We start from the raw sequence: 25074 nt of genomic DNA, 5'->3' as shown, positions 1-25074 counted from the left end.
TTCTCCTAAAGATGGGAACTCGATTTCCACAAAATTAGCCCACCAACCACTGGGGAATGTCAAATACCATGTGGGCTCCTCAGAGCCAGGAAACATTAAGACTATAATGAACAATAAACTCTAAGAGGAATTCAAACCTTTCAGCAACAAACCACTTTCTGATTTAAAAGTAGTGGAGACAATATGGAAACACATCTATACACACAGAATCACAGTTCAGAATGGGGAGATGGGTTTAAAATTATACGTTGAGTGCAGGAGCCTATCTTTCCTTTTTTTTTTTTGGTCTTTTTGCCTTTTCTTGAGCCACTCCTTGGGCACATGGAGGTTCCCAGGCTAGGGGTCTAATCGGAGCTGTAGCCGCTGGCCTACACCAGAGCCACAGCAACGCGGGATCCGAGCCATGTCCGCAACCTACACCACAGCTCATGGCAACGCCAGATCCTCAACCCACTGAGCAAGGCCAGGGACCGAACCTGCAACCTCATGGTTCCTAGATGGATTCATCAACCACTGCACCACGAAGGGAACTCCCAGAGCACTATCTTTTTCATTATGACAAATACCTTAAAATGTAGATACATTTTCTCTTCTTTTTCTTCCCTTTTCCTTTTTTAAGAGGGTGAGGACAGAGTGTCGTTACCAAATTTTGTACAAAAGGAAATTCCAGGAGAATAAAGCAGAAGATAGAATTGAATTTAAAAGAACAGGGAACTATAATGCAAATCTAAAACACATACAGGAGATGTTTATTCCATAGTACATGTTAACTCATACCAACATATCACTTGGCCTTGAGTATAATCTCAGTGTGAAAAAGAAGGGTATAACATGATAAGTGACCTTCGGGGAAACAGGTACTTCAGGACTGGAAATGGGTACTTCAAGATTGGCTGGAGACAATCTCCTAGAATAGAACTAATAGGTAAAATATATGAGAGAAATGTAAAGTGACATCAAGGTAGACAAATATCTATAAAACAGAATAGAGGGTATAGAAACAAGCCCACATATATATTGATTTTCAATAAGGAGAAAAGAAAGTTAAGTGGAAAAAGTATAGTCTTTTCAGCAAATATTGCAGAAACATTTGGATATTCATATGATAAAATGGACTTTAATATGCACCTTAGATCATATATAAAAATCAAATGAATCATAGACTTAAATGTAAAACTAAAAAATTTTTAACTTCTAAAAAAATTTTTTTAACTTCTAAAATTACAAAATAAGACATAATCTCTGATTTTGATTTAGGCAGATTTCATAGAAACTAAATCAAAAGCACAGTCTATAAAAGAAAAATTGATACATTGAACTTCATCAAAATTACAAGTTTTCTTTCTCAAAAAAAAAATACTACGATGATCAACACAGAAAAATCATTTGTATTTCTATATACTAAAAATTAACAATAAACTAACAATGAACAATCCAAAATTAAGAAAACAATTCTATCATTTACAATAGCATCAGAAAGAATAAAACATTTAGAAATAAATTTAACCAAGGAGATGTAGGACTTGTAAACTAAAAACTACAAAATGTTGTTCAAAGAAATTTTAAAAACCCTAAATAAATGGAAAGACACGCCATGTTCATGGACTGGAAGGAAGACTTACTACTGTTAGGACGGCAATGCTAACCAAAGAAATATACAGATCCAGTGCAATCCTTATCAAAATCCCAACTGAAATTTTTGCAGAAATGTTTATGCTGATTCTAAAATTTGTACAGGATTGCAAGAGGCCCCATGTAGCCAAAACAATATTGAAAAATAAAAATAAAGTTGGATGGAGTTCCCGTCGTGGCGCAGTGGTTAACGAATCCGACTAGGAACCATGAGGTGGCGGGTTCGGTCCCTGCCCTTGCTCAGTGGGTTAACGATCCGGCGTTGCCGTGAGCTGTGGTGTAGGTTGCAGACGCGGCTCGGATCCTGCGTTGCTGTGAGCTGTGGTGTAGGTTGCAGACGCGGCTCGGATCCTGCGTTGCTGTGGCTCTGGCGTAGGCTGGTGGCTACAGCTCCGATTCAACCCCTAGCCTGGGAACCTCCATATGCCTCGGGAGCGGCCCAAGAAATAGCAACAACAACAACAACAAAAATAAAGTTGGAGGATTCACATTTCTCAGTTTTAAAATATTCCACAAATGTGGAATTGGCATAAAGATAGGCATATAGGTCAATGAAATAGAAATAAGAATTCAAGAGTGCCAAGACCATTTAATGGGAAAGGAATAGTCTTTTCAACAAATGGTGCTGGAACAATTTAATATTCACATAGAAAAAAATGCAACTGAACTCATTTCACACTATATCCAAAATGAACTCAAAATGGATGATAGATCCGAATGTAAGAGCTAAAACTATAAATCCATTAAAAAAAAAAACATAGGGGTAAATCTTCATGACTTCAGATTCGGTAATAGAAAAACACAAGCAGAAGAATTCCCTTGTGGCTCAGTGGGTTAAGAGTATGATATTGTCACTGCTGCGATTCTGGTTACAACTGTGGCATGGGTTCAGTCCCTGGACTGGGAAAATTCACATGTCTGGAGTGCAGTAAAAAAGAGGAAAAAAAAAAAGTGGTTGAAGCAGCAGGAAAGACAGTGCTTTAAAAACTGATGAAAGAGAGAGTTCCTGTTGGGGCACAGCAGGAACCAATTTGACTAGTATCCACGAGGATTCGGGTTTGCTCAGTGGGGTGGGGATCTGGAGTTGCCATGAGCTATGGTGTAGGTCAAAGATGCAGCTTGGATCTGGCGTAGCTGTGTCTGTAGTGTAGGCCAGCAGCTGTAGCTCTGATTTGACCTCTAGCCTGGGAACTTCCATACCATGTGGGTAAGACCCTAAAAAGGGGAAAAAAAAAAGTGTTGAAATAAAAAGCATCGGAATGGTTGTTAATTGTTTTTCTCGTGATTTTAGGCATTCTTTATATACTTGGGGTGAAATTCTTTGTTAGATATACAAGTACATTGTCCTACTCTGTGGCAGGCCTCTTTATTCATTTAACAGAATTTTTAAAAATGAGCTCTTAATTTTAATGCAGCCCAGTATATCCATTTTATCTCTTTACATTTGTTTTTTGTGTCTTATTTAAGGAATATATGCCTAATTCAAGGTGGGATATTCTCATATTTTTTTAAAGAAGTATTACTCTTACATTTCACTGTCAGATTTGCAAATGACAATTAAATCTATAATTTATCAGTTTTGTATGTAACATGTGCTTTGAATCAAGATTTATTTTTCCCCACCATATTAGCTAAGTGATCCATCATTATTTATTGAAAAGAGGATTATCTCCCTTGCAGTGTAATCTTTGTTACAAATGAATGGCCAAGCATGGGTCTATTTCTAGACTACACTGTTCCACTGGTATATTTTCCTGTTCCATGTCATTACCACTCTCACCAAATTGTGTCTTTATAAAGATTGTTGGCATCTGGTACAGCTATATCTTTCTATTTGTCCTTTTCAAGAGTCTATTAGCTATTTTGACAAGTATGCCTATATATGCTTTAGAATTGTCTTATCAAGTTACCCTGTCTGGAAGTTCCCATTATGGCTCAGAGGGTTAAGAACTCAACTAGTATCCATGAGGATGCAGGTTTGATCCCTGGCCTCACTCAGTGGGTTAAGGATCTGGAGTTGTAGCAAGCTGCGGCATCGGTCACCGATGGGCTTGGTTCTGGCATAACTGTGGTGTAGGCCAGCGGCTACAGCTCTAATTTGACCCCTAGCCAGGGAACTTCCATATGCTGCAAGTGCAGCCTTAAAAAAAAAAAAAAAGAAAGAAAGAAAGCCCTGCACAATTGTGGAATTTTGATTAGATTTTAAGATCAAACTTTATTTTGAGGGGATTTGATATTTTTATAATACTGAGTTTTTTAGTCCATAAACATAGACTATCTTTCCATTTATATAATTTTCTTTAATTCTCCAATAATATTTTGTATTTTGTGCCTTAGGATTTTGCACATTTTAAAAAATGTATTTCTAGGTATTTCATTGTTTGATGCTATTATAAGGTAACTTTAAAAAAATCTAATATTCTAACTATTCTAGAGGATGATGGCATATAGAAATACACATAATTTTTTAATATTAACCTTTGATACTGCAAATTTGTTAAAATCAAAAAAGACAAAAAACCAAATTTATTAAAATCACCTGTTATTTCTAGTAATATAGCTGTAGACTTCTTTTTTATTTTCTTTCGGCTTTACACAGGAAAGGTTTACTTCTCACTCATATTATGGTCTTGTGGGCTGCAGCAATGGCTCAGGGATCCAGGGTCTTCAACATGAAGCCTGGACCATCACCAAGGATGAGGAGAAGAGCATGAATAGGCACATGAAGACACTTATACCACTTGTGCCCACCTATCTCTGGCTGGTGCTGGCCACCTTATCAGTCTAATTGCAAGAGAGGCATTGGGGGGAGAAGGGCATGGGGTTGGTGAGCCCTCACAGCTTCACCAGGGAGAGCTGGAGAAGTAAAGCTGCTTGAGACCATCACTATTATCATCAAAAGCCATCCTGGAGTTCCCGTCGTGGCGCAGTGGTTAACGAATCCGACTAGGAACCAGGAGGTTGCAGGTTCGGTCCCTGCCCTTGCTCAGTGGGTTGACGATCCGGTGTTGCCGTGAGCTGTGGTGTGGGTTGCAGACGTGGCTCGGATCCCGCGTTGCTGTGGCTCTGGTGTAGGCTGGTGGCTATGGCTCCGATTAAACCCCTAGCTTGGGAATCTCCATATGCTGCAGGAGCTGCCCAAGAAATAGCAAAAAGACAAAAAAAAAAAAAAAAAGCCATCCTACCCACCAGGGGGACAAATGCCCGTGAGTTCAGAAGTTCCTGTTGTGGCTTAGTGGGTTAAGGACCCATCATTATCTCTGGGAGGATGCAGGTTCAATCTGCTAATTATCTATTTTATACAGTGGTGTGTGTATGTTATTCCTGCCCTTCCAATTCTCTCCTCCTCCACCAGTTTCACCTATGGTAACCATAAGATTGGTTTTGAAATCTGTGAGTTTTTTTCTATTTTTTAAATGTTATTTTTGGAATTTCCATTGTGGTTCACCCAACATAGTATCCATAAGAATGAGGGTTCAATCCCAGGCCTTGCTTATTTGGTTAAGGATCCAGTGTTGCCACAAGCTGAGGCATAGGTTGCAGATGTGGCTTGGATCTGGCATTGCTGTGGCTGAGGCACACACAGGCCAGCAGCTGCAGCTCCAGTTTGACCCCTGGCCTTATGCTGTAGGTGTAGCTATGAAAAGGAGAGAAAAAACCAAATAAAACCCAAGAAATTCATTTATCAGTCTTTTCATCTTAAATCTTAGAAATCACCATTTGTATTCAACAGCATTTTTGCTCTGTAGTTTTCTTTATATTTTCTTTTTACACAATCATTTCTTTATTTTCGTTTATTCTAACAAAATCTTCAGTATAATGTTGACTAGAAGATAGTGGGCATTCAAATTTTATTTCAGTCTCAAGTAGCACCACTTCACTGGAGTTCTTGTGTGTCTCAGTGGGTTAAGGATTCAGTGTTGTCCCTGCTGTGGCTCAGGTCACTACTGTGGCATGGGTTTGGGTTTGAACCCTGGCTCTGTCTTGTAAAAAAAAAAAGGGGGTGCCTTCTGACCCTGAAGAAGCAAGTCACTATGTCATTTCTTGTGGCTACCAGCCCCTAGGACCCCATCGTCTCCTCTTAAAGAGCTTTTTATTTATCTACAAAGTATGCAATGATTTTGGCCTGATCAGGTTTGATACTTAAATAAAGGGATCTGCCACATAATGCCCAAAGATATTTCAGTCTGTGTGCAGGGTGAGAGTGTCGGTCACAAGGTGTGCTCGAACAGATCACACTTTTCGTCCTCCATCTTGAGAAGACTCTGACGCTTACCCACACTCCCTTTACCCACTACTGATTGAAAAACTGTTCAATTTGAGGCCAGGATTTCTATTTCTTGCTTATGGATTTTGTGAGCAAACGCCATTTTACCCTTCTTGGACCACATACTTCTCTTTTTTTTTAATTATTTTTTTTTATTTTTTTCTGCTGTACAGAATGGGGACCAAGTTACACATACATGTATACATACTTTTCCTCCCATTGTCGTGTAACTTCTTCATTGCTTGTATTAGCATGAGTGTAGAGATGGAAGAGCATAACAAAAGCTTTGGTTTCTAATTAATGTCACTATTGAAAGGTAAACATTTTCATTTATAACCTATGTATAACTATTTAATTATCACCAGGGATGGGTGGCCTGCACAGAGAATTCTATTGGTCCAGGCATCATAGAGGAAGGACTTGCTGAGAAAGGCTACCCAGGTGATAAAAAGATGATATGTTTACATACCACTATGTATAAAATGGATAACCAATAAGGACCTACTATATGCACAAAGAACTATACTCAATATTTTGTAATAACCTATAAGGGAAAAGAGTCTGAAATACAGATATAGATAGATCTATCTATATCTATCTGAATCACTTTGTTGTATCCTGAAACTAATGCAACATTGTAAATTTACTACACTTCAATTAAAAAAAGAGAGAGTGTGATGACATATTGAGGTTCAAGAAAGAGAGAAGACAATTTCAAGAGATCTTGAATGGAAGTTTCCCTGGTCTCCATTCCTGCCAAATCTGAAAAGGGGGCAAACGCTTCATACAAGGTAAAAATTTTCCCTCCTGGCATCAGCAGTGTTTTTGCCCTTGCTGTCAGCTGAATCAGGGCAGGCAAAAATGTATGTGCAGAGGTAATGACAGTAGGAGTGGGAATGAATGCAGTGGAAGTACAAGTGAAACTGCCAACACATCTGACTAGAACCTAGCCAGAACCCAGATTGGGACTTGAACCCATGTTTGTTGGGTTTTTTTTGTTTGTTTGTTTTTTAATTAGAATTGCACTCCTGGTGTCTGGACTTACTGAGGTTCAGGTTCCTTGGGACTCAGCGCCGAAGGAATTCAGTGAGAGAAAAGTGATAGGCAAGAAAGAGATTTATTAAGATAGGACACTTGTGAGACATGCAAGCAGGCTGGCAAGGTGTCTCTGCCCCAAGGATTAGGTGGGTTACATTTTTATAATTCAAGGAAAGTGGAGGAGGGGAGGAACGTCCACCTTTTCCCTCTTCCTTTGAGTAGACATCAGGCTTACGTCATTAGCTCCTCCTTCTTATCAGGTAAGATTGTATTTGACCCTCTGAGGTCAAACTAAGACTGTCATGGTGCTTGTTCAAATCAGCAGAAGGGTGGTAACAGGTGCTAAAATATTTTGAATGGGAACTCCTATTTTGGCTCAAGGGTAAGGAACCCAACTAGTAACCATGAGGATGTGGCTTCAATCCCTGGCCTTGCTCAGTGGCTTAAGGATACAGCATTAAATGCAGTGAGCTGCAGTGTGGATCAAAGAAGCAGCTTGGATCTGGCATGGCTGTGGCTGTGGCATCTCAGATTCCCGTATAATGAGCCGTCTCCTATTTTGGAACGTCATCTTTCCCTTAACTTCCCGTCCTTGGTCCTAAGGACCATTATCTTGCTGAACTTGAATGCAGGCCTCATTTTATCTTTCAGTTAATGACCTGAGGCATATTTTGTGCTTTTATTTATGGTTTTATAGTTAAGCAAGCCTGCTTTGTTCTGAAGGCTCTTGAGAGATTATTAATTTACAGTGGTTTACCAAAGTTCCCTAGGTTTCCCTCTCTATCTGTGGTCCCCTACTGGGACTTATACAACTACCTGTGTAAGTAGCCTACACCATCCCTATCACACGGACATAATCGACCTTTCTTCTGCTGGTCATTCTGGTAGAATAATAAATATACCAAGTGATAAAACCATGGTGTCTTCTCCATGAAGACTCACAAGGGATGTTGAGAAATCTTCCCCTTGCTTCCAGAATAAGCAGCAACTGGAACATCAGTGCTATAAGTTAAAATTCCATGCACAATTATTTGTGTTGTCATTTCCTGGTAGTCCTGAACTTTGTATGCTCCAGTGATATAATGTATAGTTACCAAAAAATCAACACTCTTCAGCTTTGTGTTTCTTTTCTAACTATCTGTATCCACTCTGCTCACCTGATCACAGATTACTATTCCTGTGCTAAAACTGAACCGACTACAGTGCATTGCCTCTACCATTAAACCTTCCATATTTTCTACTTTGCCCACCGCCTTAGCACGAATTAAAACTTCCTAAGATTTAATTTTAGTTTTAGATTTACATGGAATGTTCTATTTACCTCAATTGCAGTTTTCAGCACACTGTATTATAACTGTCCGCTTCCATCTCTGTGTAACATACATTCAAAAAGATTTTAAGGCAAGACCTATATTTTAATCTCGAACCCCTGGCACAAGCACAATACCTGGGACAGATTAGGTGCTTATTAAAAGGTTTGTCAACAAAATATACCAGAATGTAAATCCTACAGAGCGGCAACTCTATTGAGTCAACACAACCTGGGTGGATGAGCTAAGAAGAGGATGCAAGAAATACCAGTCCCTTTATTGATGAGTACATGCCTTCATTCATAATTCTGAGAACACATTTTTAGTAAATAGAAGCAAATCTAAACATAATGGTGTAAGGAGTAGAATTACAGGGTGTATAAGAAAGGCCCCGATTCCATTATTGGTCCCACTATGTTAATTTCTGCATAAGGTGACATTCAAGGCTGGGGTCTCCTTGTGAATACAGAGCAATAGAGTCTTTGTATAGATCACGGTCTGTACCAAATGATATAAGCTGACTAGGAGATACCATTGCTCATAATATAGCCAAAAACCTACATTAGCACCAGGAAATACTGACAAGACAAATAAACCTGAGTAGAAAAAAATCCAGAAATCAGACCACCTATTTAAATAGGACATTGGGAGTAATAATCACTCAATAAACCACGCGGACAAAACGGCAGCATATTTCAGTTTAAATGTCATTTAAAGAGCAGTGCTGATTAGCAAATACTTACATTTTCAAAAGGCAATTCCCTACTAAAACTGTGCTAAGAAGGCAACCAAAAGAGTTTACTGTATAGCTGGGTTTAAAATATATGTAATTCACAGACAAAATAAAAAATACCAATGAGGGGAGAAAATACATTGAGGAAAACAGATATATACATAAAACAAAATTAAAAGTTTCAAACATACATATCAGTGTTATCTGTGACCTGTATGCTTGCCAATATAAAGAGCTTGCCAAAAAAAAAAGGGGGGGTGGGGCTTGCCGTAAGCAGCTCCTCTGGGGTTTGACAGGGATTTGTCCATGATTAGAAAAGCTGTGGTATCAGACAGTGCTGTGCTGGGCCGAAGGATCAAAAATAAGAACTATGGGGCAACAAAGTATTAAAGGCTGGGAGGTGGGGTTGGTGATGCCTGCTAAGGCAGGACAATGCAGGGTGGGAAACTTGCGCTGAAGGGAATAGGTCAAAGACTTCAATAAGAAGACGTGTGCCTTGCTTCCTTGGCAACAGGAAAAAGATAGTAGTATCAGAGAGGCTCCAGAAGAGGTTCTCAGTTCTGAAGGATGAGAATTGGAACACAGCTTACTGCAAAGGCCTATTTGCTTGACATACGTGGCGTCGTGGGGCAAAAGAACCCAACGCACCTCCTTCGAGCCGGAATCGAACCAGCGACCTAAGGATGACAACAGCTTATCACCACTACAGTCCTCCGCTCTACCAGCTGAGCTATCGAAGGGTGCACGGGAAGAAGTTGCTGAGTTGTTCGCCTTTTTGGTAAAAACCGGGGTCAAGGCCCTGGGAGGATTCGGGTGCCACATGACTTGGATTGATTGGAAGCCCCTTGGCAAGGAGCAGTGCTTGCTCCGGGGCTCCGTAATTGGCAGGCACCTCCGGGGCGGTGATTTTCAGAATGCCTGGATCCAGGCTGCCACCTGTTGACTTATTTCCTCTCCCCTGTCACTTTCTACCAGCGGGGGTGGGGGTGGGGGGGCGAGACAGCCTTGGGTGGCCGAGGGGAGGATGAGGTGTAAGGGGGAATGTTAGCCACACAGATGTGGATGCGTGGGTGGGATGGCCGCAGACTTGAGGAGGAAAGCAGAGCAAAAGAACAACCCCGCCAGCCAGGCAGGGTCCACAGAAGGGCCTTCCAGGAGCCGTTAAGCGCCCTCCCCCCCACCACTACGCCCCACCTCATCCCACATCTGCCCCTGGTGCTGAGGCGCCCTCATCCCGATATTCAACCCCGACGGGCCCCTGCTGCCTACCATGAGCTAGGCTCACTTTTCCGCGCAGTGAGAGACAGATTAGAGATACAGAGGTTACAGTTGGGCTAGACGGAAGAGAGAAGTCAATGACCATCCTAGGAAAAGGCAGAGTAGGAAAGGAAGATTGAGTGGAAGGGTTTTCCAGAAGGATGCCTTGGTTGTCCGTGACCCCTGTGATGGCCCGTGTGCTTGTCGGGCTCCAGGGCTTGTAATGGGCAGCTGCTGAATGCCCACTTGTTTGTGAGGGATCTGTCCACGTTGAGCAAAGCGGTGGTGGCAGAGCAGGCGCTGCTCTCCCTGGGGAGAAGTGGGAGAATAAAGTGTAAGGGATCGGAAGGTTGTGGGGATTGGCTGATTGGAGCTGCTCGCTAGGCAAAAGCAAGGTGGAGTGATGATGGGTTATTATGAGCTAAAGGGCTTGAGTTCATGAACAGGGGAGTAGGGACAGGTATTTTTCCTTGTGAGAATCCACGAGAGCGCCCGTGGCAAAAAAAGCATTCAACGCACTTCCTTCGAGCCGGAATCGAACCAGCGACCTAAGGATGTCCACACGCATAGGTTCTACAGTCCTCCGCTCTACCAGCTGAGCTATCGAAGGGTGCACGGTGAGAGAGTTGCTGGGTTGTTCCTCTTTTTGGTAAAACCGGGGCCAAGGCCCTGGGAGGACCCGGGTGTCACCTGCCTTGGATTGATCGAAAGCCCCTTGGCAAGGAGCAGTTGGCAGGCACCCCGGGGCGGCGATTTTCAGAATGCCTGGACACAGGCCGCCACCTGTTGACTCATTTTCTCTCCGCTGTCACTTCCTATCGGGAGAGGCCAGACAACAGCCGTCGGTGGCCAGAAAGTCGGTGAGAGAAGGAGAGTGTTAGGCCCACGGATGTGGATTGAGTGGGAGTAGACTTGAGGAGAGAAGCAGGAAAGAAGAAGGCACCTGGCAGGCAGGTCCGCTGAAAGGCTCTCCAGGACCTGTTCAGCGCTGCCCCTCGCACCACTTCACTCCACACCTGCTCCTGGTGCTGAGGAGCCCTCACCCCGACACTCAACCCCGACGGGCCCCTGCTGCCCACCATGAGCTAGGCTCGCTTTTCCGTGCAGTGAGGCTTCTGGGAAAAGATGGATGGAGAAAGCCTTCTGGGCTGGGAGGGGAGACCGATAGGTACCCACCCTGCTCGCTGTGGCCAGGCTGGGACTGGGCTCCCCTCTCCTGCCCAGAGACCCGAACTCCTTTGGCTGACTCAGCTGCTCTCTGAAATAGCTCGAGATCCTGGGGCAGAGCACACTGCTGTCCCAGTTGGACCCCTTGCCCTCACTCCATGACTTTGACAAATGTTTCAGATCCCATCTGGTGTGTACCTGCCACCCCAACATCGCTCACTCACCCACCCAGGTAGCACAGATGTGCAGTAAACCACACCCAGGCCACCTGCACTTCAATGCCTGCGTTTCCAGCCTCTGATCAGGAGACCCGCAGGTCTGCACCTGCGAGGATGCATTTCCCCAGAGGTCCCCTACTGCCTGCTATGAAACCCCAGAGAGCAGGAGTGGGCCCTGCTGGGGCTTGCCTTGGCATGTCCAGGTCACCATAGTCTTCCTCCCACCCACCAGCCCACCTTCCCATCCCTATTATGTCCCCAAAGCTAGATTCCCCCAAACCTGGACTCCTGCAATTCCCATGAGGGGTGAAGATCGAAGTAGGAGAAGGCTCATCCAATGAAAGCCTTAGAATCCCTCTTTAGTCCCTGTCTACTGGTCTCCACAGATGGTGACATTGGAGGCTGGGACTCTCCATGTCCACAGAACAATAGGTTCCTCCTGAAGGTCTCTGTGGACAGCAATGGCAACACCTCCTGGACCCCTGGAGACTCCACAGCCCCAGGCTCAACTCCTCTCAGTCAGCAGTGGGACAGGAGTAAAGGCTGCTTCAGAAAGCCACACTCCCATCACCGTTTTGCTGATGCTTTCCAACTGTATGTCCAGCCTTTTGTAGTTTCCTTCCGTCAAAAGGGAAAAGAGCAAGGCTCACTCACTGGCTTTCCTCTCTGCACCTACAGCCTTGCCAACCCTCCCCTAACCACCAGCCCCACTGCAACCTGGCCAGATGGGAGATCTGGGTGGTGGATGCAGAAGGGCAGGCCCATGTAGCCTCAGGAGCTAGACTTCTATTAAGCCAGCCGATCAGAAGGCACAGGCTAGTGGTCAGTGTAAGGAGGACAATTGTTGTGCCCCTCCACAACCACACATCTGGCCACCAACGCCCACTCCTTGACCCCTTCTGCTCCCTGCCTTAAGTCACCTTTATCTACCTGCCCCCAGCCTTTCCTACTCTCAGGGCTCCTTCTCAATATCAAGTCTCCTTTTGCTCACAAACTCCCTTCCTCTCTCTCTCCCTCTCCCCTTTGCAGTCACTCTCCTTCTCTCTCTGTCTTTGTCATCTTTCTGCCTGTCTCTCTTTCTATGTGTCTCCATCAGAGGTAGCAGGGGAATCTGTGCCAGTGTCTTTGTCACCACTGTAGAATAGGAACAATCGTTGCTTTCTCAGAAGGTACTTAAAACTCCCTGTAGCAACAAAAACAAGTGTGAAGCTTCAAGGAATCTGAAGATTTCCCTGGGGCCACAGCCCTGTCCTCTGACTGACAGAAGACCTGAAAGTGGCCTCTGAAGTTTTCATTGTGAGTGTCAAGCCTCAGCACCACCTTGGCCCCAGAGCCCTGGTTGTTTACTGCCAGTGCCAGCCTCTCTCCAGGCAGGGGCACAGTTGGCAATGGAATGGGAAATCTCAGGGTGGTAGTCCTGTCCCTTGGTAGAAAAAGCAGGGAGAAGAAGAGGGTTTTCTCTTGGTGGGTCTATATATTTATAGGAAAAGGAAGAAAGAGAGTTGGAGGAGAAACAAACAGAATAGAGATACAGAGATTATAGTTGGGCTTGACAGAAAAGTGAAGCCAGGGACCATACTAGGAGGAAGCAGAGTAGGAAAGGAAGATTGAGTGGAAGGGTTTTCCAGAAGGATGCCTTGGTTGTCCGTGACCCCTGTGATGGCCCGTGTGCTTGTCGGGCTCCAGGGCTTGTAGTGGGCAGCTGCTGAATGCCCACTTGTTTGTGAGGGATCTGTCCACGTTGAGCAAAGCGGTGAAGAGTTTGGAACGTTGAGTGGGCTGGCAGGTTTGGTCAGCCTCCTAAGGTGCAAGCAAAGATGTGTTTGGGGCTGAAGGGGATAGATCTGGATTTCAGGAAGGGACAACTGGTTCTGCAAAGACTTCGATGCTCTTCTGATGCAAAGACAAGAGTGGGGCAAAAAACTCAACAGCATCTCCTTCGATCTGGACTCGAACCAGCGACCTAAGGATGTCAACGGACGTTTGACCTACAGTCCTCCGCTCTACCAGCTGAGCTATCGAAGGGTACTTGGAAGCATAAAGACTTCCTGGATTGTTCCTTTTTGCAGAAACAATGGAAGCCAAGGCACTGGGACGCTCCGGGTGCGACATACCTTGGATTGGTTGGAAGCTCCTTGGCAGGGAGCCGTGCACACTCCGGGGCTCCGTGGTTGGCAGGCATCCCAGGACTGCGATTTTCAAAATGCCTGGGCCAGGACAGCCACCAGTTAACTCATTTCTCCTCTCCTGCCCCTTTCTGCAGGACGACAGACGGTGAAGGGAGAGGGGGGCGTTGGCCAAAGGGACATGTGGGTCGGACGGGGTCGGGCTTGCAGAGGAACAGTAGAAGAAGGCAGGCTGCAAGTCCGCTGAAGACCCCTTGAGGAGGAGCACCGCCTCTAAGTGCCTCCCCACATCTCACCCATCCCTCCCCAGCCCCCCGTCCCCAGGTTCCGTACACCCCTCACCCTGCCACTCACTCCAGAGCGGGCAGTGGTGCCCACCTAGACCTAGTTCTGCTTTTCTGAGGCTTCCTGGGAAATGATGGAGAAAGCATGTCGTGCTAGGAGGATTGAGCACTCGCGTAGGTACTCATTGGCCTGGCCCTCTGCGGCCAGTCTGGGGACTTGGTTCCCATCTTCCGCCCACAAACCGGAAGTTTTTGTCGAAAGCTCGTTCTCCAGCATCCATCTTCCACTGACTGTACCCTTCAGTTCCCATCCTTCAGCCTGCTTTGTTTTCCCCACCTCCTTCCTACTACTAGGTGTATTTCTGATTTCTGTTTTTCTCTCAAACTTTTCCCCTTCTTGAACGTCGACGTCTCTTTCGCACTTTCCATCTTTTAGGGTGTCTGGCTTTCTTTTCTGAGTTCAGTCTGTGATTTTTTTTCCCCAGAACTTCTTTTTTTTTAATTACTCAAATGAATTTATCACATCTGTAGTTGTATAATGATCATAACAATCCAATATCACAGGATTCCCATCCCACAGCCCAAGCACATCCCCCCACTCCCCAAACTGTCTCCTCCGGAGACCATAAGTTTTTCAATGTCTGTGAGTCAGCATCTGTTCTGCAAAGAAGTTCAGTCTGTCCTTTTTTCAGATTCTGCATGTCAGTGAAAGCATTTGATGTTGGTGTCTCACTGTGTGGCTGACTTCACTTAGCATGATAATTTCTAGGTCCATCCATGTTGCTAAAAATGCTAGTATTTCGTTCTTTTTAATGGCTGAGTAATATTCCATTGTGTATATGTACATCTGCCTGATCCACTCCTCCGTCAATGGACATTTAGGTTGTTTCCATGTTTTGGCTATTGTAAATGATGCAGCAATGAACATCGGAGTACATGTGTCTTTGAGAGTTGTGGTTTTCTCTGGATAGATGCCCAAGAGTGGGATTGCTGGATCAAATGGTAGCAGAATTTCTTTTTTAAAAATTGTTTCTTTCTTTGTTTCTCTCTGTGTCTCCTCCCTCTTGCTTTTTGGCTCTGTTGTTGTTGTATGGTTTTACTGTCTCTCTTTATTTCTATTTCTGTATCTTAAATCAGAATTTGCAGCGTATTGGTCCTGATTCACCGAGTTTCAGCAGTTATCGCTCTTTCCGATGGAATTAATACTTTCTGGGTGCAATGAGAGCAATGTTTAGAGCAATAGATATTTTCTGAAGTGCAGGCTGAGGGAAGCCAATGGGAAAATAAAGGGAAAGTTTCAAGTTTAGGATAGTGTTTATAATTAAGGTGTTTATAATTAAGGACATGTGCTACCTTTATTCCTTCACCACCTCCTGAGATAAAGTTTTTCTGCTTTGCTTAAAGGTGTTCTACCCTTCCTGACTTCTCCAAAGACAACTGAAAAAGAGGCAGCACTTAGATTCAACCTGGGTTGCAGTGGACATCAAATGCTACCCATCAACGCTCCTTGGCCCCCTCCGAAATATGGGCAAAGATCCGGAAGTACACCGTCTTTACAGTTCAATAGGTGAAAATGTCTAATAGGAGTTCAGATTATGGGTTAAAACATTCTTGGACTCTTTGAAAGCAAGCTGTAGGGATAGTGAGCTAATTTTCCAAGTTGTCAAAAATCCTTGACTCAGCGTCTTCAAGAATTGAAACACCTTTGTCCTCTCGTGGGGATCGCCCTCTTGCTGAGTCACATCTCTGAACAGTGGCACCCAAAACCTCTCTGTCCTTCTCCTTGTCTCATAAAGATGCATAGAGAAGGCAAGGCACTCCATCTGGAGACAAGAGATGGAGCTTGAAGGTGGGGAGGCAGAAATGCCCCAGAACAAACAGACCAGCCAGGAGCCAAGGGCAAGAGGAGCTGACGCCAAAGTCACTACTGTATTCTGACGATATTACCGACCCAAGGGCCTGCGCCTTGCGCCCTCACCAGAGGTGCTTTTTGAAGTTCACTCATAGAGGGCCGGGGAATCCTCTGAGTTTTCATTTATGGGGGTGGGTGGGTGGGGTAAACAAACAAAACACCACTCCTGTCCTTTCCCATCCTTTTATCAATCCCTGTGACAGACAGCTTCCTCTTCTGGGGTTACACCTGCGTTATCAGGTCTTAAAACTTCCGTTTCTTACCTACCCCTATCCTCCTGGTGAACTTCATCCTTGAAGACTTATCAAAACGTCACCAATTGGCAAAACTTTCCCAAGCACTATCTGGCCAGAAAATTGGTGCCCACTTGGCTTGCATGGTCTGACCTGAACCTCACTAACGCACTGTCTCTCATCTCAGGCCAAATGAGTGTTGGGCTAGCACATTTGTGTGTTTTAGACCTTGGATGGGTTCTGCAAATGGCAAAACAACCTCTTTGGCAGCGGTGGGATTCGAACCCACGCCTCCGAAGAGACTGGAGCCTTAATCCAGCGCCTTAGACCGCTCGGCCACGCTACCAGATGTTAACCCGTTTCTGACTGCTCTTTCTAATACTCACTACTTTCCTTTGACGTCTTGGTTCAGTGCGTTCCCCAAGTCTTAACTTCAAATATGACCTAAGAACGAGTGGGGAAAAGGTTCAAGGAACAGCGGAGGCTTATCGCGGAAGCCTCCTTTCCTCACTGACTTTAAATTTTTCATCTTGCACCCAGAGCTTAAAGGGGAAGAGCTCAGTGAATAAATAAATGAGTAATGAGTGGATGAAAGATTACACACTAGGCTGTGGGCTTTCGGCAGGTGTCACTATGTTTCAGTCCAGAAAGGAGCTTCAGGTGTCTTAGGAGTAGAGTAAAAAACCAGGAGAGGCTGCTCCTTCTCTGAAGAAAAATTCAGCAGTCACATACGTGCATTCTTTGACGTTTCAGTTGATTGGCGGGGGGAGGTGGAGGCAGCAGAGTCCGTAGATATCTTAGGTTGTTGATTAGTTTCTAGCTTTAAGTAGGTGCTCAAGCATTTGCAAATGCTCTAAAACGCCATTTGATAAGCCATGCTCCTTCTAAGCTTTTTGTGGCTTTAATTAGCGTCAATCTTTGCTTATCTTCCAAAAAAAATGTGTGGTCAAGAAAGGTCACTGCTAGGTTCAATGCCTGGGTGGCAGTCACCAAATGCCACTTGGCTACCATTGCCAGACTCCGGAAAAGATAGTGTGCCGGAACAATGTGAGGTTGTTACACATCACAATGAGGCACAACATATAAGAAGTGTTCTTCCCTAGTCCCTCTAAATTCCTCTTTCAGTACCATTCTTTGACATCTCAGGGTGACAAGGCTTTTAAGTCCCTTATTCCCACCCACTCGCCTGGGGTGAGCTGTGGACTAAGAGCCTTAGTAAATAGGAGCAAACACATCCCCGAAATGACCTGAGAATAGGTTTTCCAGTTCATGATTGTGAGGATCCTAAATGGTTCATTTAATCGTCAGAGGCTGACTTGCTCAACCATCATCTGAAAATATTAGCTTCTTCTTGACCTTTGACACAGCTTATGGAAGAGATGAGAGACAGACATACTGCTCCCAGAGCCACTATGTCCTTCCCAAAGCTTCTCCTCAGGAATCAGGAAGACTGTTGAAGAGAGGGGGAAACATGAGAGATGATCTGGCACTAGTCTCAGAGCCATCTGCACAAATACTAGAGATTTTCTAAGTTAGGGGAGACATAGAGGTTGTAATTGGTATTGTGTAGGACAAATTATGTGTAAGAGGGGTGGTGGGGGGTGCTGGTGTTATAGTATACTGAAGGCTTTGCCCAGACTCAGCTACGCAGGCGGCATTCACACAGATTGTATTCCTGTTCTGTCTGGGGCCTTGTCTTCCATTGTGATAGCTTCGGAAGGGTGAGTTGCAATTACTTGAGGCTAGGTACAAGCATCTCTTACTTCTGTCTTTTGCAGGTTTTTTTGGTTGTGGATCAACAAAATGAAAGTCTCCCTTAGAAGAATACAAAAAGCAGACTCCAATTCAAACATCAGTCCATGAAGCAGGAGCTAGTTGTGAAGTCCCCACAGGCCTTAATTATTACAAGTTTTGTATTCTGCAATCTATTTACAAGACCCAGAATACTTGACTGGTGAGTTTTAACAAACATTTTAGGGAGAAATAATGCCATTTATAAACAACTCCTCCCATTAAATTAATGAAGAGATAATAATTCCCAACTTTTCTATGAAGCCTGCATATTTTGGCATCAAAACCAGACAAAGACACTACGAAAAAAAGAAAACTGCAGACCAATATCTCTAAAGAACATAGAAGCAAAAAAACTTAATACATTAGCAAGTTGAATCCACAATATATGAAATAATAATATATAATGATCAAGTGGGCTATATCCCCAAAAAGCAAGGTTGGTTTAATATTCAAAATCAATTCATGTAATTCATGATAACAGATTAACAAAAAAATCATTGGATCTTACCAAAAGATGCAAAGCATTTGACAACCTTTGCATGCATTCTTGATACAAACTCTCAGCAAATTAGGAAGAGAAGGGAACTTCTTCAGCTTAATAAAGGGCATCTATAGAAAACTTCTGACTTCAACTTAAATAAAAGACTGAATGTTTCCCCTGTAAGATGAGGAGTAAACAAGGACATCTGCTTTCTTTTCTCCTCTTTTTTTGGGCATGCCTGCAACATGTGGGATCTAAACCTAGGCACAGCAGTAACCCTAGCTGCTGCAATGATAATGCTGGATCTTTAATCCACTGTGCCACAAGGGAACTCCCAAAGACATCCGCTTTCATCACTTTTATTGAACATTAAACTATAGGGGTTTTTTTGCCCAATTATGAAAAAAAATTGAAATAGAAGACATCAAGTTTGTGTTTAAAAAAGTAAGTAAAGCTGTCTTATTTTCCAAGAAAACATGAAAGCCTATGGAAAAAATCCTATGGAATCTACAGAAAGCTATAATAAGTGAATCTAACAAAGTGGTGGAATATAAGATTAATATTGAAATTAATTGTATATGTAATTGTTTATACTATATGCATAGTATATATGTTATGTATTATATTTATAGTATATATACTAGCAATGAACAATCAGAAGTTGAAATTTTAAAAAGCAATCCAATTTACTATAGACTTACTAAATACGTAATAGCATTAAAATATGTCCAACACTTGCATACCAAAAAAAAAAAAAAAAGCTAAGCTAAGAGAAGTGAAATAAAACCTAAATGCAAGGAGAACATATTAAGAAGTCTCAATATGTTAAGATATCAGTTATCCCTAGATTGGATTATAGGTTCAATGCAATCCAAATAAAAATAACAACAGAGTTGGGTGTTTTGTTTTGTTTTTTTCAGAAAATGACAAGCTCATTCCAAAGTTCATGCCCTCAAACAATTTTGAAAAGAAGAAAAAAGTTGGAGAACTCTGATATCAGGACTTATAAAGCTGCTATCATCTAGACTGTAGTATTGGTATTAAAATTAAAAAAAAGATCTTATTGGACAGGAGTACAGAGGTAGAACCACATATGTATTATCAACTAATTGTTGACAAAATTTCAAAGGCAATTCAGTACAGAAAGGTAGTATTTTCAATAGTGATGTTCTTTTGAAAAATAATTTTGATCCCTACTTCATACTGAATAAAAAATTAACTCCATATGGATCATAAATCAAAACTATAAAATATTTAGAGTAAAATAACTGTCAACTGTGTTTGGGGAAAGACTTCCTGGATGCAACATGAAAAGTATGATCCATAAAAGAAAAACATGATTAATCATACTTCATAAAATCAAGAATTTTGCCCTCCAAGAGACTGCTAAAAGATTGAGAAGACAAACCAAACATAGAAAAATAATACTTTAGTTGCACCTTCAGTCTTTAGGGAGGATTTTGCCTCCTAGGGGATATTTGACAATGTCTGGAGACTTTCTCAGTTGTCACAACTGGACAGTACTTCCGGTGTCTAGTGGGTAAAGATCAAGGATGCTGCTAAAATTCTGCAAAGCATATGACAGGCCCCCATAGTAAAGAATGATCCAAAATGTCACTATTGTAGAGGCTGACTTAGAGTAACAAGCCACATAGACAAATTTATCTCTCACCTTCTTTAGGGCATGGGCCAGACAGGACCATCACCACCTACTAAAATGAACTGAGGACTTCTCAGAAGCTTGAGGAAGGGACGACTGGATTCGAACCTGAGTGCAGTGTGTGCCAAACCGTACCTCACTGATACCAAAGATGACACTGCCTTCGAAGCTCAGTAATTGAGAATCTTCCCTAAACAGCTCAAATTCTGACTTTGAACCCATCCTAGGACACTTTGCCGGCTAGGTGAGGGTCAGGGTAGTTAGTCTTCCTGGGTAGGCTCAGGCCTGGGAATTGAATCACTTCCCTGAGCCGGTGAGCAGTTGCCTCTCTAGATGATTCGCTCCGTGCTTAACCCATCTCCTTTACTGGCCTGGTGGCGGACCTAGAGGGAGAGACCGAAAGATAAAGAGGTTAGGGAAGAGGTGCTGTTGTAGCTGGAAGACCACCAGCAGGTGGAGAAATAGCACGCTGTAGGAAACAGTAGGGGTCCGAGAGGCAGTCAGCCGCTGGGGCAAGTATCCCAGGAACACTTTCAGCATTGTATGCAACTGCCCAGATTTTTCCGGGTTAACACTTAGGAACAAACGTTGAGACGAGATCTTACTTCAGTCCCAGGGTCCCTCTGTGCCCCAGCCCACCGCTTGTAGGACACATGCACTTTCAAGGCTACTTCATGGTTCTCTACCTTTCTTCTCTCAGCTTGAATGCCCCAAGTGAATTCCCCTAGTCCAGAGCTTGGTGTTCAGAAAACACAGATAATAGGTCAAACCCTTCATGGATTTATAGAACTTTTTTCTGTAGTGAGAACGTCATGTTTCCTGTGATTAGGGAACAAAACGTTGGCAGCGGTGGGATTCGAACCCACGCCTCCGAAGAGACTGGAGCCTAAATCCAGCGCCTTAGACCGCTCGGCCACGCTACCAAGCCGACAGCCATATCTCGCTCTACACTTGCTAGTTATATCTTTGTGCCGTGTTTTCAGCGCAGTCCTCTGTGCGATCTGAAATCATGATTCTAGGTATCACCAAACGATATTAATTTCTTCCCTTTGTTCTCAGCTCTGCTAGGACTCGAACCTACATCTGTCCACTCCAACAGCTCTTCTCAAACCAGTAACTAAAAGGAACAAACCATCTGTTCCGGAAGCTCAGCTCTTGGGGTCTAGAACGTAACAGCTTCCCCGAGGCAGGGGTAGCGTCAGCTTCCGCCTGACGCCCAGAAACTATTCGTTGAAAGGAGGAATGAACTCCTTAATTTAGATTCCAGATCGCGTGGGGATATTGGCGGTGAAGTAAGAAAGAGCAAAGCTGTCTTTTCCTGTCACCCCTGCGCGCCGAGACTTCAGTTTTTTGCTAAATTTTGAGTGCGACACTTTTCGGTTCTGAAGCGGGGAGAGGAGTCTTCGAATTGAAACGAGAAAACAGGGTCGTAATTTTTCCCAGTGGTACAGCGGGTCAAGGAGCTGCCGTTCCCAACCTTAGCGCCGATCTCGTCTGAGAAGCGGGTTCGATCCCCGCCTCTAGAAATTCCCCCTGCCGTAGGGCTCGGCCCAAAAAGTAAGGAAAGAAAGTTAAGTCTCTTGCTTCTGTTTTGCTGTTCATGACCCAAAGCGCAAATAGCCGAAGCCAATTAATGCCCAATGTCGGCCTAAGTAGAATCCGCAGAATCTTTCTCCCCAACTCTGCCCACCGGAAAAGAAGGCTGCCTTTTAGGTTGGATCGGTTCCTGCTTCCGGAGAACCTCCTATCCCCTTCCTTGGAACTTGTCTCCCAGGGAGTCCTGTTTCTCCTGCGCAGTTGTAGCTGCATGGCGGCTATTATTACTGTTGACTGCGGTAGGGAAGATGGCCAGAGGTGCCTTGCCCTAGGGACTGAGGCCAGATTCTGAGCTCAGGCTGGGTACTCCTGGCACCCAGCATTTCTGAGGCCTCTGCATGCTCTCTCTGGCCTCCGGAGGGGCGCCTAGGAGCAGGGCCAGAATGGGTGAGAAAATTAAATTTACACTGTCACTTCTCTTGACAGAGAGAAGAGTAGCCACACCTGAGTTCTCCAGACGTTTGCCCATCTGTCTAGGGTCCAACAAACCTGAATTTCCAGGCTCCCTATGTAAAAAGGAACTCTTGCTCCTTTTAATTACAACAAAGTGGAAATTACAGAATGCCAAAATGCTGATGTGTCTCTTTTGGTAGAGTGTGGCAGTGGCAGAGAATTAATTCACAACTACTGCCTAGACTTGCTGGAGATGGGAAGGAGGGAAACAGGTGACCGAGTAAAAGTCTGGGTAATGAGATTCTGGGGGAGGTTTGAGCCAATTTTCTGCCTTCTAAGGGTAGAAATTGTGACTCCTGGTGACATCCAATCACATCCTTCATTGATAAAATTAAAACTATTTGTGGAGGGGGGGGCAAATTTCCACCAAGAGCTTTAAACAGGGAGATTGTTTATGTTCATATTCAGTGCTTCCCTTTCTCTTGCAAATATATAGTCTAAGTCAGGGAAGAAGCACCCAGACCTGGCTTACTTCCTAAAGAATAAACAATTGTCATTGTCTCTTAATTATTTATGCTCTCCAAGAGAAGGGGAAATTAATCCCATGGTGGTGTTGGAAATTCCCATGACAGATAAAGGGGGTACAATTCTGTGGTCTTTGTTATGGGTGGAATTGTGTCCCTTCAAAAGGATATATATATATATAGCAGTCCTAATCCCCAGTGCCCCAATATGAGACCTTATATGGAAATAAGGTATTTACAGAAGTAATCAAGTTAAAATGAAGTCATTAGTGTGGACCCTAATCCAGTATGACTTGTGTCCTTATAGAAAGAGGAAATTTGGGCACAGATGCAGAGATCTCCTCCTGGAATCCCATAAATTTCAACATTAAAAGTGAAGGGAAAAAAGAAGTGAAGGGAACAGGGATTGGAGGAAGATTGCTAACTCAGATCCTCTGTGGAATCTTTGTAAAAGAACCTCAATGTACTTTCAAGGGTAATAGAGGAGCTCCCTGCTGGTTTGGAGAGAGATCACTGGAGAGAGGGATCACTCCAGTGGTAGAGCAGTGGCTTCTCAGATCTCACCATGCATCACAATCACCTCCAGGGCTTGTTAAAAAGAGGTTGCTGGACTCAAATCTTGGAATTTTTTTTTTGTCTTTTTGTCTTTTTTGTTGTTGTTGTTGCTATTTCTTTGGCCGCTCCCGCGGCATATGGAGGTTCCCAGGCTAGGGGTTGAATCGGAGCTGTAGCCACCAGCCTACGCCAGAGCCACAGCAACGCGGGATCCGAGCTGCGTCTGCAACCTACACCACAGCTCACGGCAACGCCAGATCGTCAACCCACTGAGCAAGGGCAGGGACCGAACCCGCAACCTCATGGTCCTCATGGTTCCTAGTCGGATTCGTTAACAACTGCGCCACGACGGGAACTCCAAATCTTGGAATTTCTGATTTAGAAGACCAGGGGCCTGAGAATTTGCATTTCTAACACGTTGCTGAGTTATGCTGATGCTACTGACCTGAGGACCATGTTTGGAGAACCACTGCAGCAGAGATCAGTTTTGTGTTTTAGAATTTTGATAGGAATCAGGAAGGCAAACTGAAGGAGCCAAAGATCTGCAGACCTCTTGGAAGCAGAGTCTAGGAAAGAGACGTGTGCTCAATGCGGTAGCAGTAGGAAAAAATGAGAGGGCTCAGATATAAATGAGAGGGAAAAACCTCTTGCCAAAATAGTGAAGACTACTGTTAAGGACAAGGAAAAAGTTCTCCAAATACTGGGGAACAGTAGACGCCACTTTACGACCCTTAAGACATGAATATAATGTGGAGCCAAGGATGCCCAGCACTGGAAACACTAGAGGTCTCAGATGAACTACACAAAAATCGAATCAAATAGTGCTGTCTTCTGAGGTCTCTGGTCACATGTATTTTTCTTGCTGGGCATGACATAAATTCAGCTAAGTGTGCAAGAGAAACTGGGAGAAATGCTTGCACCCTTACCCTCTCCTGGGCCATGTGGAAAACTGTACCTGTCCAAATTAACCAACTGAAGTCACCTGTATCCTTGTTCCCAGGGATCTTTCTCTTCTGTGAAAGAATTTCAGAGTCTAAAAGACTGGGAGGTCTGAAACCCAGGAACGATGCACCTGCAAGATCGCAGCCCCAAAACAGGGACTCTCCTCTACCTTTGACCTTCTAAGTCCAAGTATATTTTTTACCATGTCCATTTTATGGCTTTAGAAGGTTGGAGTTCACACCCTTCTCAGAAGTGTGCAAAATACCTGCATTTGCCTTTGAACCTTAGAGACCTAAGGATGTCTACCAGGATATGCATCCTATAGTCTTCCGGTCTATCAACTGAGCAATTGAAGTATATGTTGACTGGAAAAAATGTATAACGTGAGAGTTGTGAGTTAAGTTTTATTTGGGGCAAAATGAGGATTGCAGTCTGGGAGACAGCATCTTAGATAGCTTTGAGGAACTGCTCCAAAGAGGTAGGGGGGAAGTCAGTACTATATGTGATTTTAGTGAAGGTGGATACATGCAGTCAAGCACACATTTTGGCAGAGGCTTGCTACTAGTCATGAAAAGCAGATGGCTCCATTAATGATTTTAGTGTTTTCTAGATGTGAGAAGATGCAAGAATTTGGGCTTATTAAAGTATCTATCTGCAAGCCCCTTCTGCCATTAATGATTTTAGTGTTTTCTAGATGTGAGAAGATGCAAGAATTTGGGCTTATTAAAGTATCTATCTGCAAGCCCCTTCTGCCAGTTTTTCCCAGCTCACAGAGTGCCTCACTCCTGATCTCCACCCAGAACTCCTTTCAGGGTGTGTTGAAGATCAGCGACTTAATCCTTGTAGAGGCAGATGGCAAGTGCCAATTTGTAGTAGACTTTATTAAAAATGTCTTTTTTAGGAATTCCTGCTGTGGTGCAATGGGATTGGTGACATCTCTGCAGTGCCAGGA

General features: G+C 43.8%; 5 non-coding genes across 5 annotated transcripts; all 5 read right to left on the bottom strand.

Moving 5' to 3' along the window:
• Positions 1-9629: 9629 nt before the first annotated feature.
• Positions 9630-9720, bottom strand: TRNAY-GUA (transfer RNA tyrosine (anticodon GUA)). The gene is given in 2 exon segments: positions 9630-9665; positions 9684-9720. It is a non-coding gene; the product is annotated as a tRNA-Tyr (tRNA).
• Positions 9721-10757: 1037 nt separating this feature from the next.
• Positions 10758-10847, bottom strand: TRNAY-GUA (transfer RNA tyrosine (anticodon GUA)). The gene is given in 2 exon segments: positions 10758-10793; positions 10811-10847. It is a non-coding gene; the product is annotated as a tRNA-Tyr (tRNA).
• A 2710-nt stretch (positions 10848-13557) lies between these two features.
• Positions 13558-13647, bottom strand: TRNAY-GUA (transfer RNA tyrosine (anticodon GUA)). Its single transcript is given in 2 exon segments — positions 13558-13593; positions 13611-13647. It is a non-coding gene; the product is annotated as a tRNA-Tyr (tRNA).
• A 2794-nt stretch (positions 13648-16441) lies between these two features.
• On the bottom strand, positions 16442-16523 carry TRNAL-AAG (transfer RNA leucine (anticodon AAG)). Its single transcript has one exon. It is a non-coding gene; the product is annotated as a tRNA-Leu (tRNA).
• A 4430-nt stretch (positions 16524-20953) lies between these two features.
• On the bottom strand, positions 20954-21035 carry TRNAL-UAG (transfer RNA leucine (anticodon UAG)). The gene has a single exon. It is a non-coding gene; the product is annotated as a tRNA-Leu (tRNA).
• Positions 21036-25074: the final 4039 nt, after the last annotated feature.

This window comes from Phacochoerus africanus, chromosome 9, assembly GCF_016906955.1.
Source record: "Phacochoerus africanus isolate WHEZ1 chromosome 9, ROS_Pafr_v1, whole genome shotgun sequence".
NCBI classification, from domain to species: domain Eukaryota; kingdom Metazoa; phylum Chordata; class Mammalia; order Artiodactyla; family Suidae; genus Phacochoerus; species Phacochoerus africanus.
This window is presented reverse-complemented; position numbering and strand designations above follow the sequence as displayed.